Below are 20,735 nucleotides of genomic sequence, written 5' to 3' on the forward strand. Positions count from 1 at the left end.
ACCTCCTTTCCCCTCTATCACCTAAGACTGATTTGTTTCCTTCATACTACTGTTACTATCAGAAAATGTTCGCTTATTAGTTCACAAGTTTCTAGTTGGTCTCCTGCTTATATAGAACATCAGCTCTGTGAAGGGAGTCCAATTTCTATTTCTGCATCTCTGACATCTAGAATAACGTGGACAATCATAGGCATTCAAATAATTATTTAATTAAAAAATTGTGGGGGTGCTTCTTATGTACTAGACACTATTTACATATATTATTTTATTGAATCCTCACCTCAAACTATTATATAGCTCCCATCTTGATTTTACAGATAAAAGAGATAAGGCTTAGAGACACGAAATAACTGTTAAGAGTCAAGATATAAACCCAAGCGGTACATTTCCAGAGCTCATGCTCACAACTCCGACTCATTTTTTCTTATACATTGTATATAAACCAGTTTCCAGTTCCACATATAAGGAGCTTAGACGCTGCCATTCCATCCCAACAATAGGTGAAAAGCTGAATGTACTGAAAAGTACACAACTCTTCTTGGATTTGTAGAAGAAGGGAGGGTGCAGGAGAAACGGCTGCCCCCCCGGGATTGGAGACAGAGGTGAATGTAGGGAGTGTTGGCTTACTGGAGCAGAGACTCACAAGGGGAAGCAGTTTGAGGAACCAGTGTCAGGGTAGGAGAACCTGAACTATAATTGACAAGTGCCTGGAGGCTCAGTGTGGACATCTCTGAGAGTTAAAAAGTCCAAGGGTACCCAGTCATGGAGGGGAGGGGGTACAATATATGAAAGTTACCTCCAAGAAGTCAACTAGGTTCTCACAGTAAATATCAGACAAAAATCCCCTTGTTCTTCCAGCAAGAGAGGGGAATAGAACCATTTTGAAATATGCCAGAGCATTCTTCTCAGCAAGACCTGCCTGGTTAAGAAGTTAACCAAACTGCAATGCACTGGAGTTTTATCAGAACTTAACTGACCTGGGGACAGGGAAATACCCACTTCTAGTCAGCTCTACCCTTCCACATGAAAGGTGGGAAATAGTCAACTCTAGCCCACTCTAGCTATCCTGTCCTACCTAGGAGACAAGAAAAAAACTGAGAAGCACTTGTGAAGTTCACGGGCCAGAGGCATAGGCTCACTAATAGATGAATACCTAATCATAGGACTGCTGAACACTTCCCTTCCCCTCACGTATTTTCATCTCATTCCTAAAGGCCTGTTTTTAGCAGTTCCTTTTACCCAGTTCATCATGCCCAGCTACCAAGAAAAAATTATAAGACATACTAAATTTAAACAAACAAACAAACAAACAAAACCCCACAATTTAAAGAGACTGAATAAGTATCAGAACCAGATATGGAAAGAATGTTGCAATTAACAGATTATCAGACTGGGAATTTAAAACAATGATCATTAATATAGTCGGCGCTCCCATGGATAAGGTAGACTGCATGCATGAACAGATGGATGGCAGAAGCAGAGAGATGGAAATCCTAAGAGAGAACCAAAAAGAAATGCTAGAAAAAGAAAAAAGAAATGCTAGACGGAAAAAAAACACCATGACATAAACGAAGAATGCCTTTGATGGGCTCATTAGTAGACTGGACATGGCCGAGGAAAGATCTCTGAACTAAAGGATATAGCAGTAGAATCCTTGGAAACTGGGAAGCAAAGAAAACAAGACTGAAAAGGCAAAAAAATTGAACAGAATATCCCAGATGACTACAAAAGATGTAACATATGCATAATGGGAATACTGGAAAAAAGAAGAAAGAGAATGGAACAGAAGAAATATTTGAAACAATAATGATTGAGAAATTTCCCAAATTAATGTTAGACTCCAAACCACAGATCTAAGAAGCCTGGAGAATAACAAGCAGGATAAGTGTCTCCCCACCCCCACCCCAGACCCCTTCACCTAAGCATATACTTTTCAATCTACAGGAAATCAAAGATTAAAAAAAATAGTAATTCTGAAAAAAGCCAGAGAAAAATAAAGTTGAGTCAATTTCTTGCCTTAAGGACTTCTCAGAACCTTTAATATGCTAATGTACCCCAGGACTTGTCAAGATAAGGATATAATATCCCATTCAATTTTTCTTTTAACCACTGACTTCTTTTTCATGAAGATTTTCTTGACATTTCTTTGAACTCTGCTACCCCTGAAGTTTCTTTGGAAATTGTTATCACATTCAGTCTGTGTCTTCAAAAACACCTACTTAGATATCAGAACCATAGATCCGCCACTGATTCAAATATTCATTCAACAACTGTTTTTTGAATGCCTATTATGCACCACTCACTTTTCTAGGAACTATGAGATGCCAGTGGAAAAGACAAAAATCCATGCCCTTTTTGAGTTACAACATTCTAGAGAGGGGGAAGATAAATAATAAGGACAATAAATAAGTAAATTCTATCATACCGTGGAAGGTGATATTCTCTGGGGGAGAAAGGAGAATATTGAAAATGATGAGATGGGGGTGGGGGTTAAAGAAGAGCCAGAAGGAATTGCAGTGAGGGAGAGGCAGATGGAAAGGATAGGTGTACGATTTGAAATAGGGTGGTCAAGGTGGGCTTTATTGAAAAGGTGGCATTTGAGCAACACCTTGAAGAAAGAGAATTAGCCACATGGATATCTGAGGAAAGAGTATCTCAGGAAGAAGAATCTGCCAATGGAAGGTATCTAGAAACCTGGCTTCATGTTTTCAAGAAGCATCAGACCAGCATGCCTGGAAAGGAATAAGAGGCCATATAGAAAAAGATGAGATTGGTAGATTAAGGGGGTTGCAGGACAGACCACGTAAGGTGAGTCATTGAAAAGCTGAAAGTATTATGCTGAGTGAAATAAGTCAGTCAGAGAAGGACAGATATCCTATGTTTTCACTCATATGTGCAACTTGAGAAACTTAATGGAGGACCATGGGGAAGGGAAGGGAGAAAAGGTAGTTACAAACAGAGAGGGAGGGAGGCAAACACAAGAGACTCTTAAATACAAAGAACAAACTGAGGGTGGATGGAGGGGGTGGGGGGGAGGGGAAAATGGGTGATGGGCATTGAGGAGGGCACTTGTTGGGATGAGCACTGGGTGTTGTATGGAAGCCAATTTGACAATATTATATTCACTAAAACAACAACAACAAAAACAAAAGAAAAGAGCCTTTGGCTTTTATCCTAAGTGAGATGGGAGGTAACTGCAACGTTTTGAGCAGAGGAGTGGCACAATTAGCCTTACTTTTAAAGAGGATCCTTCTGGCCATTATGTTAAGCATAGAATAGCAGGGATCAAGAAATGCTCTGAGTATAGAATATAAAGAAACAAAGTTAGAAGTAGTGAAATCAGTTGTAATAATACCCCGAGAGATGTTGTGGCTTACACCAGAATGGAGGCAGTGACGGTGGTAAGAAGGCATAGGGTTCTGATTTATTTTCAAGGTAGCCAACAGGATTTCCTCACAGTATGAAAGAGAATGAGAAGAATTGAGGATGGCCCTAAGTTTTTTGGTCTGAGCATGTGAGAGAATGAATTTAACATCAGCCAAGATGGAGAAAGCCTATAGGGGTGGAAGAGGTTCCAAGTGGGAAATTAGGGGTTCAGTTTTTGGCATGGTCACTTGGAGATGTCCTTAAGACTTCCCAGTGGAGATGATATAGAGGGAGTTGGAGTCTGGGTGAGAAATCTAGTCTAAATATAGATTTGAGAGAGGCCAATAAATGGACAGGGTTTTAAATCATGAGAATGGAGGGGCGTCTGGGTGGCTCAGGCAGTTCAGCGCCTGACTTTGGCCCAGGTCATGATCTCGCAGTTTGTGAGTTCGAGCCCCGCCTCGGGCTCTGTGCTGACAGCTCTGATCCTGGAGCCTGCTTCAGATTCTGTGTCTCTTCTCTCTGCCCCTCCCGTGCTCATGCTCTGTCTCTCTCTGTCTCTCAATAATAAATGTTTAAAAATGTTTTTTAAATCATGAGAATGGAGGAATCAGCATGGCAGTACTACGGAGATCCAGTAGAAAAACTGAAACAGAACTGAGCCTGAAACCCAAATAAAAAAAGGACATGTTTCTCAGGAAACCAAACCCAAAGCCTTGACTGGTGAGTAGAAGCAGAGCAGACAATAGGAAGAAAAATGAACTTCAGCTTTGGGAACTTGAAGAAGGTATGTCTAAGAGGTCTTGTCTCCCACATAATGGCTGCCTTGAGCTCTGTCTGAGGAAGATTCTGGGACTGTGTCTGGGTGGGGAAGAAATTAGTAATTAGTGTTATCTGTTACAGTTGTGGAGTACTGAGTGATGGCAGTCAGGGCAGCATCAGATTTTTACCATTCTTTGCCGCGAGGAAAGGCCACGTGACTAAGAATAAGCAGCACCTGATGTTTGGAGAGTTCACTGAACGTTTTCAACTTATTTCAAGTCAACTGGCTTGGTTTATAGCAATATCAGTGTAGAACTTGTTGCTGAAATTATCTTACTTATATAAGAATAATTTTACTGCTCTTGATCCATTAGCATATGTTGGACTTAAGTGTGTGAAAGGTGATCCATGAAAAAAATAGAGTAAAAGAAGTTCTGTCCTAAGCAGGATGGTCTACATAATTTGTGGACTCAGGGCCTGAATTGGGAAAGTCAAAACCCCAGGCAGAGTGGAACATGGAAAACAGCAGCCTCTCTGCCAGTGTTGAGGAGACTCACCCAGTTTAGACAGGTGGGCAACGCAAACACTCAACAAAGCTGTCAGTAGAAATGATCGTCCTTTAGGTGGACGGTTGGGAAGAATCACATTTGTGGTCAAAGACAGCATATCCCTGGCTGAGACTGTTTATGTATATAGTGGAGACTGAAGAGAGCCCAAGCCCTTCACATGCTTCTGGTTAATCCTGGGTCTGAGTGTGTGAGTGTAAGAGACTCAAAAGGGCCCAGAAGAAATTAAAACCCAGGAGGCTTAAAGACAGCCTGGATTTTGGGGCGCCTGGGTGGCGCAGTCGGTTAAGCGTCCGACTTCAGCCAGGTCACGATCTCGCGGTCCGTGAGTTCGAGCCCCGCGTCAGGCTCTGGGCTGATGGCTCAGAGCCTGGAGCCTGTTTCCGATTCTGTGTCTCCCTCTCTCTCTGCCCCTCCCCCGTTCATGCTCTGTCTCTCTCTGTCCCAAAAATAAATAAACGTTGAAAAAAAAAATAAAAAATAAAAGCCACCTTCTCCTTCCCATATTGCAACAATGAGGTACAATATCTGTTGCCTCTTTAAAAAAAAAAAAAAAAAAAAAAAAGACAGCCTGGATTTTAAATGTGTTCCCCTACCCACAAACATATCCAACAGCAATGAATGGGAGCTTTACTGGTTCAAGGTGTTAGAGCACAGTAGATGTGCAATCATTAGTTGACCACCAAGCTGCGCAGACTAAGGAGTAACACCTAGCAAGCCAGGTTTAAAAATGAAGGATATATATTTAAAATCACAACAATTTATCAGAGACACTAGTGACTCGGGACACAAATATAGCCCAGGCAAGTTATTAAACAAAGCAGTAGCAACAACAACCTCCAAGAGAAAAAAAAAATACCAGAATCAAAGTAGCTGTACTATATTAACTAGAATGTCCCATTTTTTAAGAAAAAAAAAAATTAAGAGACTTGCCAAGAAACAAAGTGTGACCCACACTCAGGTAAAAGAAGCAATGAATAGAAATCATCTCTTCTGAATGGAAGCACTGAATAGAAATCTTCTGTTATCAGCTATTAGCAGACAAAGGAAGGCAACTACTACAAATATGTTCAAAGAACTAAAGGACACTTATTTAAAGATTAAAGGAAACTAACAATAGATCAACAAATAGAGATTCTTAATCAGGATATAAGATTATTAAAAGTACCAAGTAGAAATTCTATACCTGAGAAGAATAATAGCTGTAAAAAAGAAAGAAAATTTCACTAAAGGGGCTCATCAGCAGGTTTGAGCATGCAGAAGAAAGAATCCGTGAACTATAAATTGGTAGAAATTATCTAATCTGAAGGATAAAGACAAAAACGAACAGAGCCTCTGAAAACTAGTGGGATAAGATCGAGCATAGCAACGTCCATGTAATGGGAGTCCCACACGGAGAGAAAAGAAAGGACGGAAACATTTGAAAAAATAATAGCCCCAAACTTCCTAAATTTGATTTTTAAAAGGCATTAATCTATATATCCAGAAAGTTCAAAGAAACCGAAGTGGGATAAATATAAATAGATCCACACCTTGACACATTGTAGTCAAACTGTGAAAAGCATAAACCAAAGAGAAAATCTTGGAAAAAACAGCAAGAAAAAACAACTCATCATCTATAGGCAAACATCGATCCAATGACCAGCTGGCTTCTCATCTAAAACCATGGAGGCCAGCAGGCAGGAGAAGGACATATTCAGAATGCAGAAAGAAAACTAACTGTCAAACAAGAATTCGGTATCTACCAATACTATTCCTCAAAAATGAAGGCAAAATAAAGGCCTCCCCAGATAAACAAATATTGGGCAAATCTGTTGCTACCAGATCTGTCTTATGAGATATAGTGAAGGAAAGCAGTCCTCTGGAAAAGACACCAAAAAGCCACACAAATCCACAGGAAGAAATGCAGAACACTGCAAATAATAAATATGTAGTTTAGTATAAAATATTACATTAATAAACCTTTTTTCATCTTTCCCCAACTTCCTTAAAAGACATAAGAATGTATGAAATAATATTAACACTGTAGTGTTATATTTATAATCTGTAGACTGATTATACATGACAGTAATAGCACAAAGGCAAGAGACAATGGTATTATATTAGAGCAAATTTCCTAAATTTTCAAATTAATATTCATCTGAGGAAGTCTGTGTTAAGTTAAAATGCATGTTGAAATCCCTAGGGTGGCCACGAAGAAAATAATTCACAAAAAATATATACAGTAAATCCACAGAAGAATTGCAATGTCACACTAAAATATTTGTTCCATGCAAAGAAGGTGGTCAAAGAGGAGCAGATAGTCAAAAAGGACAAGAGACATCTAGGAAATCTAAGGCAGGTCTTTGGTAAAACTTCTCTTTTTGCTGTCATGTGATTTTGGTGAAGAGGGATCTAGAACAAACAGGGCGGCCTACTTAATTTGTGGACTCCGAAATGCAGGGTCCTTTTTCAAAAGGTATTAGGAGTTTCACGATGGTGGCAGCAGACTTTGGAAAAAAAGAAACAAGGGGTCCTTCTGAGCCCAGGGCTCTGTGACTGCAGAAGTTACTTATGAAACTGTCCCTCATGACAGGTAAGAAGCTATCGTATCCCAGGTTCCCGCTCTTTCAATAAGTCTCCTCTGGGAACATAATACCTTCTATTGTAGTCTTTCCCTGTTGTCTTTTCCTTTCCCATACTTGAATCCTGAGTCTCCAGCATTTGGGAAGAACTCAACCCTTCGCAATTAAAAGTCCACGAGATGGGATCCAAGCTCTTGTATCCACGTGAGCAGCTCTGACTACACTTTGCTACAGATTTTTTTGTTTTTGCATTAAAACCTGTAATTCCCTGCTTTGTGCTGACTCTGTGGTTTTCAAGGGCAGTTGGCATTTTCAACAAAGGCAGCAAGTCAGTCTCAAAGAAGAACATCATTCTAAGTAGCTGATATTCATTAACTCACCTGATAATGTGTAGTAAATAGGAAAGCCATGAAGGGTCTGTGTGGGATCATGCTGGCGCTAGCTGATGGACTTGTTAGGGTAGCCGTTACCTCGTGGTTCAGCTGTGCAATGATCTCATCGTGTCTTCATAATTAGTCTTTATGACTACCGCGCACATAATTGACTGGGATGCAGTTCACTAACTTCGGACACACGGGAGAGCACTCTGTGAGATCATGGCCCTAAATCAGGCCAGCCAGCTCTACTCAGGCTCTGACAGGTAAATTTTGCCTGCTTACACTTTATGATAAGCAATGGTCCCCTTTGGTCCTTCAGACCCTTGTCATACTTGCTATTCTGAAAAAATAATAATAATAAGTGAATGTGATGATGAACATGGAACCAAGTTGTCACCCATGAATATTATGAATCTTTTGGTTTCAAGTCAGAGACAATCTAGGTCAAAACTGGCTTAATTCAAAAAGGGAACTTAGACCCTCGAGTAGCTGAAAAATAAAGAAATAGTCCAAGCTTTGAAACAAGGCTTAAGTGGCTCCGTTGTATCATCAAAAACATTTTATCTTCCTTTTTCTCCTTGGTCGTCTTGGTATCTTGTTTAACCCTAAGGTTGTGTTTCTTCAGAGTTCCAGAATGACTTCTCACACCTTGATCTTTCTTATTCTGTGTAAATGTCCAGCAAGGAGAGAGAGAATCGCTTTCCTTAAAGTTCGCTGAGCTAGAAAGCATTCTCCCCAGAAGCCTCCAGCAGACATTTCCTCCTTTATCATTCACCTGAACCACATCTTCTGACTTGAGTTAATTACAGTGAAAAGGCCAATGGGATGTGCTGCTTGGCTTAAAGCAATCAGGGTTCTCCTCTAGAGCTGAGTGGGCTGCAAGTTAGAAGCAGTTACCAGATGGAGAGAGAACACTGTGTGCTCAGAGGGTGAAGGCATCAAAAGGCCACTATTCCTACCAATGGTAAACATTGACTATTGTGAAGTCAGTGACCAGCAGGCCCTGAACTCCCCTCCATGTGACCCTAGAGCCAGGATGTTGAAGAGAGCAGGGAGGAGGTGCCGGGAACACTGGGCCACCTCCTACCATCTAGTTTATAGTCCAACATGTGAGTGGCACCAATACAAATGAAAAGCCATCGATTGAGCCCAGTTGTGAATGATCATCCTGGCAGTCACTGAAGTAGGAGGTAGAGTCCCAGAAAGGTGTTTATTTTCTGATGTAAAAAAAGGTAAGGGAAGCTCTTCTTGACATTTTTGGATAGCCAGTAGAAATTATAACCCTGAGCCCCATGCACACCTGGGAAAAATGCACAAGAAAGCAGAATCCATAAGGATTGAACCTCAACTACCAAGGGGACGAAGGAGTGAATTGATGTTAAGGTATTCACTGATTCCACTGATATTTATCAACACCTGCTGTGTACTTGACCTAGATGCTGCATGGGCTATATAAAGTGTAGCATGGTGTTTCAGAACACAGGCCTCGGAGTCTCTCTGACCTAGACATGAATCCCATGTCTTTCCCTCAGTTTTTGTGGGCCTCAACTGCCTAACATCTAAAGGGAGGATGTGCCTACCTCAGGGGTCTGTTGTGAATATCACATGACAAAAAATAAATTTAAGAAAATGAAACACTTGCCCCCAGTGACTGGCACATTTATAGTCCCAAGAAATGGTAGTTATCTCAATCACAACTAGTCGTAGTGGTAGTTATTGTTGTCATAGGGTAGTAAGACATGGCTTCTTTTCTTCAGATGCCTGTCAAGGAGAGGAGCCATTAAACGTGTCCAGATACTGAATGTTGGAAGAGAAATAGAGATGAAATGACAGAAGTTTGCAGGAAGATGAAACTTTTCTGTGAGGGGAGCAGAAGAGCCTCCCTGATGGGCATTTTACATGCAGAAACTCCTGGGCTTGTGTTTAACTTTAGGAGACATCTTTTGGGTCTTTTCAAGAAACCAACTCTTTTTTTTTTAATTTTTTTTGATGTTTTTATTTATTTTTGAGACAGAGACAGAGCATGAGCAGGGGAGGGGCAGAGAGAGAGGGACACACAGAATCCGAAGCAGGCTTCAGGCTCTGAGTTTTTGGCATAGAGCCCGACGCAGGGCTCAACCCCCCGAGCGTGAGATCATGACCTGAGCCGAAGTCAGACGCCCAACCGACTGAGCCACCCAGGCGCCCCAGAAACCAACTCTTAAGTGTCAGTACAAAGGCTGTAAGAGCAAGCTACATGAGTAACATTGACACTTACTTACGAGTACATTCTCTCCAGAGAGGGCGACTTGCCGGATGTCTCCATTGCTCTGTCTTGCCTTGCATGTGAGATGGTATTGTTGTGGCCTGTCCACGGGGTAAAAGGGAGTAGCTGCCTTATTCATGGCTCAGAATGGGGCTATTAGATTATACTCCCATAGGCTGCTGGTAATCTGTTTAACGGAGCTCAGTCGTTTGTCTTGTTTGCTGACTACTTAGCAGATGGATTTGCGATTTTCGTAATTACTGTATGAACGTTAATAAGACACGATATCTTTTATTAATTGCTATATCATGTGGTTTGTTTTCCAAAATAGCAAAAACTAGGATTTGCAAAATTAGCATTTGGAGGTTATTCGTTCTGGTTTACCCCTCTCTTGAATTTTTTACTCAAGAACAAAGACCAGAACCACTGGCTAATGTGGTCTGCTTAGCCAGAAACGGTTTCATTTAGAGAACTGCTCCTTTACACATTTTCCATTTTAATTTTCACTGAAGAGGTTTTGGTGTTTAAAGGATAAAATACTTTCAGAGAATCTATGTAATGCTGTAAGAATAATTTTCTAATAGAACTGAATGAGATTTGGACCTGATTTTCAGAGGTATGTGGGCACTGCTGATGTATTCATTCCAACACACACACACACACACACACACACACACACACACACACACACCAGAGCATAATAGGATACAATGGTATGCCAGAGGCTGCGAGCAGATTGGTAGAAGTTTCATCCTGCTCTGTGTTTCTCTCCCCTCCATACACAAATGTAATGCAAGCCATCCTGAAAAGCCATTTCCTAGTAGGGACTGGAAGTCCTGTAGTTATGTAGCAAAAAACAGCATCTCTTCTGGGGTAACTCAGTCGGAAAGTACTTCTGAACAAAGCAATCAGGTGGCATGTTGTTACTGCCCTCCCTGAAGAACTCATTTAATGACTCCTAGGAGGGTACAGTTTCCTTTAAAGATCCACTGCCTACGGTGCTTTGAACTGCCTGAACATCTCATTGTTGACAGCTTCAACAAGCATTTCTTGAGCACACACTGTGTGCCTCACACTGTATTAAGCTTAGCAAAGGCTTTCTAGTGCACAGTGAAGACAGCCTGTGCCACAAGGGGTTTATAGCCCACATCCCTGGTTATTACGGGGGTAGACATGATGCCGACTTGCTTCTGCACTAAACTTAAACTAGCGGATAGACTCAAAGGAATAGTCTGCTTCTCTCTAACAACCTTTTCAGGGACTCAAATATATTCTAATAACTACTATAACTTTCATTTATTAAGTGCTGATTATGCACCATATGTTAAGTGCTTTACGTGTATTTTCTCACTGGCTCTTCACACAGACACACACACACACACACACACACACATGCCATTGGTAATTATATCTATAAACCCATTTTATAGATGAACAAATTCTTGATTAACGTATAAAAATCACACAGCTGTTAAGTGGAAGAGCTGTGTCAGGGGTTGCCATTATATACAAAGTGGACTAACTTAATTTTGAATATTAATATTTAATTCAATAGCCATTTTTGTCTTATTACAAGCCACAAAATTGGGACTACTGAACTGTTTTCAGCTTTAGAGCTGCTATTCTGGCATAATCTATAAATTACACACAAGGCTTTTCACCTGAGCATGTAGCAGGTTCTGGAGATACTGGTTAGCTGTCCATGGGGACCTCTTTACAAGCTGCGTCCCGTTGGGACAGGTGAATCTCTCAGTGTTGCCTCATTGAAAAGATGTATGACAGTAATTGGTTACTGCCTCGTGGAAGTGGGCATCAGTATGGGAGAATGTGCAGATTACTGCATCATGTCTCAACTGGGTGGTCTGTCACTCTGGCTCTTTGTTGCCTGGGCAACCTCTCCCAGAATGTGAGAAACTCACATTCCCTTTTTTCGTGTAGATCTGTGGGAAGAACTAAAAGTTGTAGCTATGGGTTGCCTGTTATCCGCTACCACCTATAGTGGAGAGACAGAAGCCATATTTGGGGAAAGCACTCCATTGTGCCCAAGGTGCAGAAAGACTCAGAATCACCCAGCATCTCTCAGGTAGCTTTGAAATCAGATGAGCGGAAGACCACCTTCAAGAATCCCAGCAGCTTTCTGTACTCAATTTTTCTGTAAGATAAATACTCCATGGTAATTCTCTTTATTTTTCCTGTTAGGGTTGGAGGATATTTTGAGAAGGCAGTGCTGTGGAGTGATTGTAAACTTGGGTTTGGGCATCAGTCTTGGGTTCAAAGCTTAGCCTCACCATTGGCTCGGTGTATATCTTTGGGCAAGTTATTTAGCCCCTCTTAATCTGTTTCCTCATCTTTGAAATGGAAATACTCAAATATATATTTTGTATATAATTGATTTCCATTCATTTATTCAGGTCTACTCATATGACAGGCAATTAGTTCAATGCTTAGGGAAACAACTTTAATAAGAAGGCATGTAGCCTGCCAGCCTTCACAAAGGTTAAATCTACTAGAAAGGTACATATCTAACTAGTCACTACAGGTATTGAGTTACAAAAGAGGAAATAGAATGAATCATGGAAGCAACAACAGAGAACCTGACCTAGGTGGAACTGGAGACAAGTCTCCCACGAAAAAAAATCTTAAAATTTTGAGGGAAAGTTCAAATTAACCAGGTGAAGAGTAGAAGAAATGTGTTCTCAAGGGAATGTATTTAAAAGCCTGTAGGCAAGAAAGAACACAAAACATAAGAAGAACCGAAAGCATTCGAGTACAGATAAAACCAAAACATTCAAGGGAGGTGCAGAGTGCGCAAGGTGAGGTTGAGACATGCAAAGGTTGATGGCGTCTTAGAGGGTCTCATAAACTCTGTCATTTGGACTTTATCCTAAAGGCAATGGGGAGTCCTTGAAGCGTCTCTGTGGGAGTGACATGGGAAAGAGTTGTAAGGATTGAATAAAATAATGTGTACAAAGGCTTAGCATAGTGTTAGTACCTCCTCACCACTCAGTAAATGGTATGTGCTGTTGTTATCATCTGTGAGTTCTTCATTACTTTTGGCATTACCAACTTGAGTTAAAAGGCCAAAGTCTCTCTGTGCTCTATGGGAAGAGACTTAGGTTAGTTTGTTACGGAGCAAACACGTTAATTCTGAAAGGTTTGTAGAACCATTCTCAACACCATGGAGAAAGAGGTGGGAAGCCCAAAGGCAAATTTCACTTCATGTATATTCTTCTTCCTCTTTCTCCACGCCTCTGCCTACCACCTCCTCAGTGAATTCACATGCAGTGAAGTCATCCTACTTTCTGGCAGCTCTGTCAATTTCATAATGGTTTCTTTGCCGGGACCTAAATACAAAAATGCAGGTGGGCCAGATTATATGTTTTTGAGAAAAGGCAGTGGGGTGGGGAAGCTCACAGTTTGAGAGCCCCTATGAAAAGCACAGGTAGGTTGCAAAGCGACACGGGTCCATACGTGCTTGAGATGATTAACTTTTGTTTTGGCTGAGGGAGATGTCAGATTGCCTGGCTCTTTACTATTAAATAAATACTTTACGTCCTCGGGTAGCAAATATAATGTCAGGGCTCAGTAAAAGCTGAGGAAAGAAGAACTTAACATTCCTCCATTCATTAGACTGTTCACGTTCCTTGTCCTCTGGTGTGGCTACATTTAGGGTATACAGTAAGATTGGGCTGAAGGACTAAATGGTCAAAGTTGGCAGTCACTGTGGTGTTAGAATATGGACGGGCATCCAGGAGACAGATCATTTATTTGTAGCCCTTTTTGTTCATAAGAGAATGTGAAGAGACCAAATCACTTAGGTTCTGAAAATAACTCTGCCATTAACAGCATGTCCTTGGGAATAACTTTGAGCCTGTCTATAAGTAAGGATTCTTATCTATAAATTGTATTTCTTAATTGCACACAGAATAATTGATGGACACCAGTGAGCGGTGATACTTGTTTTCTTGGCTCTGAGAAATGTCATACAAGGAATGACCCCCCCTGAGGCACCTACAGGCACTTGGTGAGAAAAACACCAACACGGGTAATGACAGCCAGGAGAGCATACGCCTCAAAGAATAGCACCAGAATAAACAACACAGTTACTCTGAAAAATGAAGAAAGCCAATATAGTTTAGCTCTGGGACATAGGCTTGTCATTAGACAATCTGGCTTAGAATCCTGGCTCTATCACCTATTAGCTGTGTGCATTGATTCATTTAATCCATATATCTTAGATGCCAGTCATATGCCCCATATTATGTTTGGTTATGGGGTTACAACAGCAACCAGGACATAGAAGGATACAGAGGAATAACTTTTTTTCTCTGTCACTCTCTACTGAGTATGCATACTTATAATCATTTGATTAACTATGTATATGATGAGATCATACTATATCCTCAGAGAGATAGAATGTTCTCTGAGTGATGAAAAAAAAAGTAACATCTGGTTAGAATTTCCTTTTTAATTCTTCTGGGTTGGAAAGAATTTAAATAACTAAAATACCATTTTAAAATTTTAACACTTTGCCTCTTTTTGTTGTGGATTACGTGGTGTTTATAACAAATATTTGAATACTAACTATGGGACAGATGCTGTATAAACCACTTCAAAGTGAATAAAATTATTGATTTCCTTTAGAGATGTTATACTAATGCACTGTCTTCAAGGAGCTTTCAGTGGAAGTCGTAGCTGGCCCCAAAGTGAAAGTCATGTGTTTTACAAGACCAGTTTCTATAAATGACTCCTCTATCATCCCTGGAAAGACAAGAAGCTTTTAGGATAATAAGGTCTAAGTTTTCTTAAGATGGTTGGCTTTCAAAAAAGGGATGAGGAAAGAAAGAGGCAGTGGAAGTGTGGAGATGGAGGTTTCCTTTGTTTTTGTTAATGATTTTTAAACATCAGCAAAGAAGAAGCAAGCACAAGAATTGGGGTAGAGGGGACGGAGTTAATAGAAGTTAATTTTTGGTACAGTGGCTCATAATATATAATAATATATGAACCAAACAAAATCATATCCTGTCAGGGAACAAAGGGCAGTTAATCCATTGTTAGAGCAGATTCCTTCTCTAAGTCAGCACCTGAATGCAACAGCTAAACTCAGGTAAAGGTACAGCAGCTTGATGATATAGCCTTAATTAATGTCTAGGGTGCTGACATTTCACAGAGAGGAAACTTATGAAGAAGTCCTAACAGTGGAGGCAGTATGTGCTGTTGGGGGGGGGGGGGAGGGGGAGAGGGAGGTGCGTAGGGAGGATAAATTCTTTTGATTGATAGGATGGGAGAGGGAAAAGGTACATGAATGAGAGCGAGCTAGATTTGCAAAGGGCTGTGGGAAGAATGTTTTCAGTTGAATGCCAGGATAAGCAATTTGGAATTTATTCTGAGCCCAAGGGAAGATATTGGAGGATTTTAAGCAGAAGAATGGCATGATCTAATTCATAACTGTTAAAAATGTTATTCTCTAGCTACTTGTGCAGTATAGATTTCAAGGGACAAAAGTGGAAGCAGGAGGCCCAATGAGAAGGGGATGGTGATGGTGCCTTAGACATAAAGGGGTAGCGGTGAAGATAGACAAGGGCATATTTGAGGGCTATTTGAGAAAGTACATTTGCTGGATTTGCTGATAAAATAGATTTGGGGGCGCCTGGGTGGCGCAGTCGGTTAAGCGTCCGACTTCAGCCAGGTCACGATCTCGCAGTCCGTGAGTTCGAGCCCCGCGTCGGGCTCTGGGCTGATGGCTCGGAGCCTGGAGCCTGTTTCCGATTCTGTGTCTCCCTCTCTCTCTGCCCCTCCCCCGTTCATGCTCTGTCTCTCTCTGTCCCAAAAATAAATAAACGTTGAAAAAAAAAATTAAAAAAAAAAAATAAAATAGATTTGGAGGAAAAGTAAAATGGAAAGAGAAAAATAATACCTTGGCTTTTAGCTCCAGAATGCATGCATTCTGAGACATCTGAATGAGAATGGCTTTTGTGGAAGCAAATGTCAATTCTGATGCAGAGAGTGGTGGGCTAGCCAGGGAGATACTTTTGAGCTAAAGGGTGACTTGAAGACCCTTTACCCCAAATTGTACCACACAAGATGGGCCAAGTCCTCATAGGGCTTTTTGGATCTCCCATTTCACTACCAAATCTGCTTCCTGCATCATCATGTAGCCAAAGAAGATGACTTTGTTGTAAAACCCCTTCCTATGATATTTATTCACCAGCGTATGACTTTTATTCTTTCCCAGTGTCCTCATCCACTGATGTTTCATACTTCACCCAGGGCCGACCTGGTCAACAATATATTTTTGCAACAGCAACAGCTTCATTACTTCCTGTGGATATCTAATTAGTTACCACATTTGGAGGACTTTGACTTTGTTAAGCGGTTTGTGCCATGACATCAAATTTGGAGATAGTTGTGAACACACCCTGAAAATGGAAGTCACCAGAGATAAGAAATGTGCCCATGAAAACATACAGACCATTAGCTTTTGAGTGTGACCTTTGTATAAGTTGTAACAAGGCACCAGGATGCAGTCCAGTGGTATAGTTGTGTAAACAGCCACCAACCTAACCATTGCTTCCCAATGGCCCCATGGATGGTCTATGAACTCAAGTTACACTACCTTGACATATGAAAGCCGTGTGACTTTTTTTTGCATTTCATCTAGCTTTCTTGCTCATGATAGAAGGCCCTCTTTAGGGGAAAGAGAAACTATACTTCAACAAATCTTTAAAAGTATTGTAACATCCAAAATGTCAATATTGATTTGAAATGATTGCATCATTTTCTGGAATAATGATTTGTGTGAGGAATGTCATGAATTATAATTAATTTACATATGCATTAAAGTCCACTTTCAAAGAAACCCTCTTTTCTCTTTCAAACATTAGAAATTAAATATTTATACTTGTTGTGATTTCATATATACATAGCTAATATTGTCTCTCAAAGCCACCTGCTCTCCACCATATGTCATTTTCTCTGCTGATTCTTTGTAACCCATAGATTTGGAATTGGGTTAGCCCCAGCTGAAAATCCTACCAAAGACCACATAAGTGGCAAGTGCAGGGCATTAACTAACTCCATTTCAGTAGAACACAGGAGGTAAATTGGGATTAAATAGTCCCATTGCTTTTAAGGATATCTGCTTATAGTTTAAATTCATTAAGGAATTGAGAATTTAGCTTTTAGTCCTTAAATTACTGAGTGGTAACCAAAATATATTTATTGTATTTATTTGAGATTATGGTCAAGTTCCTCAAATTCTCCATGTCTCAATTCAGTTTCATCTTTTAAAAATAGAGATAATCATATAAGTCAAGAACCATGTCTTATAGGGTCCTTATGGGTAATGGTAATTGGGAGATTGGGGGGCTGAGGGAGTTGTTTCAATGTGACAGATTTAGAAAAATCATTGAAAATCAGGAAATAAAAAAGGAGGCCTAGTATGCAAAGAGAATTTTTGTCTTCCTGGAAATCCATATTGGCCTCTATTTCTCTCTATTCTTACTAAGTAGAGAATGTCCTTGAGTATTTCTGCCTTGGGTAGGACTAGTTTGAAAGTTTGGTCTAAAATGACCAGTCACAGTAGTAATGGGAGATAATAGTAGGCCTCAGGGATCCTCCCTGCCTTTCTCGAACACAGGGCCTATTCCTCCAGGCCAGTTACATGTGAAGAACACCTTTTCCAAAACTCTACTTCTTTCTCTCTGCATTCTCCCATCAGCCTAAGTGATGATAACAAGAACAAGTATTTGTTTAGCCTGGTTTTTGTGTTAAGTACTTGTCTGTATTTGTGCTTCTCAGCTCATAGCAAATGACTCTTTAGCGAAATATAAACTCAAGCTTACCTCCAAAACAGGCTACCCTCATGAATAGACAGTCTCTACACAACAACTACACTTCAAGAATGGCTGAAATGAAACATTAGGTAGGGATTTACCTACTGGACTGAACACATGATATTTTCAACAGCATTTCCTGCATGTTAAGTGAAAGTTCCTTAGGCACAGATAGGATTTTAACATAACAGTATGCAGTCTCCCAAAGAGCATGGGACTCATCTTTTTTCCTATGATATTTCCATGCCAAGGTAATACCTAGCACATATCAGTGACTTACTAAGTGTTATGAGTGAGAATGAATAAGTGAATAAATGAATGAACAAGTGAATATTGAAAGAACAGAAAAGATTATGGACTAGGTCCCCTTTTTGCAAATATGCAGAATGCCTCAGCATCCTTCCTCTCTTCTTGCTCTCAGTCAGTGAGAATATTGGTTTTCTCCCCTCTACTCTTCATTTTATAGCTCCTACTCATTCTTTAGGTGTTAGAGCTCAGAGTCACCTCATGTAGGAAGTGACCACTGGTTCCTCAAATGAGAAGACCATTCTCCTTAGGGTATCTTATCCCTCTCCTAGGGAACTGAAGTTATGTATACTTAAATTGGAGCTTTGTGCAATGATTTGCCTCCCACCACACTATGCTGATAACAGCCTAACTGCAGAGAGTGTGCCTGTATTCACTGTGTATACCCAGCCGAATTTAGTGTGCTACCTGTTCTAGATGCTCAACAAACAGTGGTGAGCTAATAAACATGCAAAGAAGATGACTGTTTATGGAAGAAAATAGGAACTAAGTGTGGCCATATAGAAAGAGGAATCATTTGGGCTCACTACTTGGAAAATAAGCAATAAGAACTTGTGATTTTGTAACTTACCGTAAGAAATAGGTATATTTGGTCTTTATCCCTACTTTTGTCACTGAGTTCCCAAAACCCTGGGGATTTCCTAAACAGTGAGAGCCATAAGTGTCTTTTGTTATATAATGAGGTGACTTTTAGAAATCACTAGAGGATGGGGGCTGGTTGCCATCGAAGACAAGCATGTGACCAGTGGTTGGAACTTTTAGTCCCAGCTCAACCTCCAGGGAGGGGGAGAGGGACTGAAGGTTTATTTCAATTGCCAGCAGTCAATTATTTAATCATTGATGCCTATGTAATTAAGCTTCCATAAAAAATCCAAAAGACAGGGTTTGGGGAGCTTCCTGGTTAGTGAATACATGGAGATTTGCGGAAAGCATTACCCTCAGAGAGTTCATGGGGGCTCTACACCCTTTTCCCATACCTTCTTTCATCTGGCTATTCCTAAATTATATCCCTTCATAATAAACTGGTAATCTACTAAGGAAAATGTTTCTTGGAGTTCTTTGAGCTGCTATAGCAAATTAATCAAATGTAAGGAGGGAACCTCAAATGTATATGGTAGATAGTGTCAGAATTGAGTTGAATTTAACATAACCAGCTGATGTCCAAGCATTGGTTTGTATGGAGAAACCAGTCCCCTACATCAGAATTGGTCCCAGAACCTTTTAGAACTATTAATACAAAAGGCTGAGGATAGCCTTATCAAAGATGGAGCAGGGACAATATTATTTTTATACCAATCACTAAACAATTATTTATGGTACACCCATTGATTCCAAGTTACTGTGCTGAGGGCAAATTGCCAATCAAAGCAGAAAGAATTCCTGCCCTCTTGGAATTTAACATCTAGTGGGAGAGAGAGATGGTAATCAGATAAACAGATAAATAGATACATAAGGACCAACTGTGATTTATTTTTAAAACCAAGAAAATGTCTGACAGATCTGCATGAAGTCCTAAGGAAATGATGGAGTGTAATATTAAGTATGAAGGGGTTAACTGTGTGGAAAAGGATGCTAAAGCATTTTAGACTAGGAACAGCCTAAACAAAGGACCTGTAGCAGACAGAGGGAGATATGACATGGTGCATTCACGAACCCAAAAGACCAGTGTGATTGGTGTGCAGGGATTTGCAGAAAGAGTATTAGAAGATATGCCTGGATGGATATGCAGGGGCCTGACCATTCTGGGTTTTAGGGACATGTTAATGATTTTCTACTTTATTCTAAAAAGAGCCTAAGAAACCACTGAAAGGCTAGGTGTAGCACAATCAAATCACATAATACGACATAACTGTTTTAGACTGTTTAAGCTGCCATAATAAAATACCATAGACTGGGTGGCTTAAACAATAGAAATTTATTTCTCACAGTTCTGGAGAGTAAAAGTCCTCAAGGTAAGGGTGCTGTAGTGATCACGTTTTGGTGAGAGCCCTCTTCCTGGCTTGCATACAGCTACCTTCTTGCTATGTCCTCAAATGGTAGAAAATAGAGCAAGCTCTCCTCGTCTTTTTTTTCCCATGACTTATTTTTATCTCATGAATATGAAATATAATGAACATATTTATTATATTTCATGAATATGAACCTTGTGGACATGTCTCTTGTATCAAGGAGTACGAGACATTGTACAGTCTTGTATCTTGACTCTTGTATCAAAGAGCACAAGACATTTACAGACAGAAGCTAAAAATCAATAGAGATATGTTTGTTGAAACATTCATTTGGCTAATAATTTTTAAATTCTATCAGAGTCTGGATTATGGGGCTATTATAGAATTGTCTACTTCTGTATAATAAACTCATTGTAGACTATGAAATTGTCATACTTTAGATTTTCAAGTTTCCATAGATCTCCATCCTCATTGTTCTTTTTTATTTATTTATTTAAGTCCAAGTTAGTTAACATATAGTGTAATAATGATTTCAGGAATAGAATTTAGTGATTCATCACTTACATATGACACCCAGCACTCATCCCAACAAGTGCCCTCCTTAATGCCCATCACCCATTTAGCCCGTGCCTCTACCCACCACCCCACCAGAACCTTCAGTTTGTTCTCTGTATTTTAGAGTCTCTCATGGTTTGTCTCCCTGTCTGTTTTTATCTTATTTTTGCTCCCCTTCCCTTATGTTCATCTGTTTTGTTTCTTAAATTC

The 20,735-nt window shown here is 40.2% G+C and overlaps 1 protein-coding gene and 1 long non-coding RNA gene across 9 annotated transcripts in view; one reads left to right on the plus strand and one right to left on the minus strand.

The window, feature by feature from the left end:
- Nucleotides 1–8,104, minus strand: part of LOC147584390 (uncharacterized) — a 28,092-nt gene extending 19,988 nt beyond the window's left edge. The window contains exon 1 of one of the 2 annotated variants that reach the window (XR_015249242.1): nucleotides 7,639–8,104. This is a non-coding gene — a long non-coding RNA (uncharacterized LOC147584390). The remainder of the gene's footprint in view (nucleotides 1–7,638) is intronic. The other variant, XR_015249238.1, reaches the window with a different exon arrangement.
- Nucleotides 1–20,735, plus strand: part of PPP2R2B (protein phosphatase 2 regulatory subunit Bbeta) — a 462,912-nt gene that overhangs the window by 138,748 nt on the left and 303,429 nt on the right. For 2 of the 7 annotated variants that reach the window (XM_086701160.1, XM_086701175.1), the window contains exons 1-2: nucleotides 7,803–7,898; nucleotides 13,806–13,925. The exons of 4 other annotated variants lie outside the window; for them this stretch is intronic. The gene's annotated coding sequence lies outside the window, so the exon portion shown is untranslated. Of the gene's footprint in view, nucleotides 1–7,802; nucleotides 7,899–13,805; nucleotides 13,926–20,735 lie in introns of those variants that run through there. One more of the 7 variants, XM_086701151.1, reaches the window with a different exon arrangement.

The sequence above is a fragment of the Puma concolor genome, chromosome A1 (assembly GCF_028749965.1).
Source record: "Puma concolor isolate L17-30 chromosome A1, mPumCon1.1.hap2, whole genome shotgun sequence".
Lineage (NCBI taxonomy): Eukaryota > Metazoa > Chordata > Mammalia > Carnivora > Felidae > Puma > Puma concolor.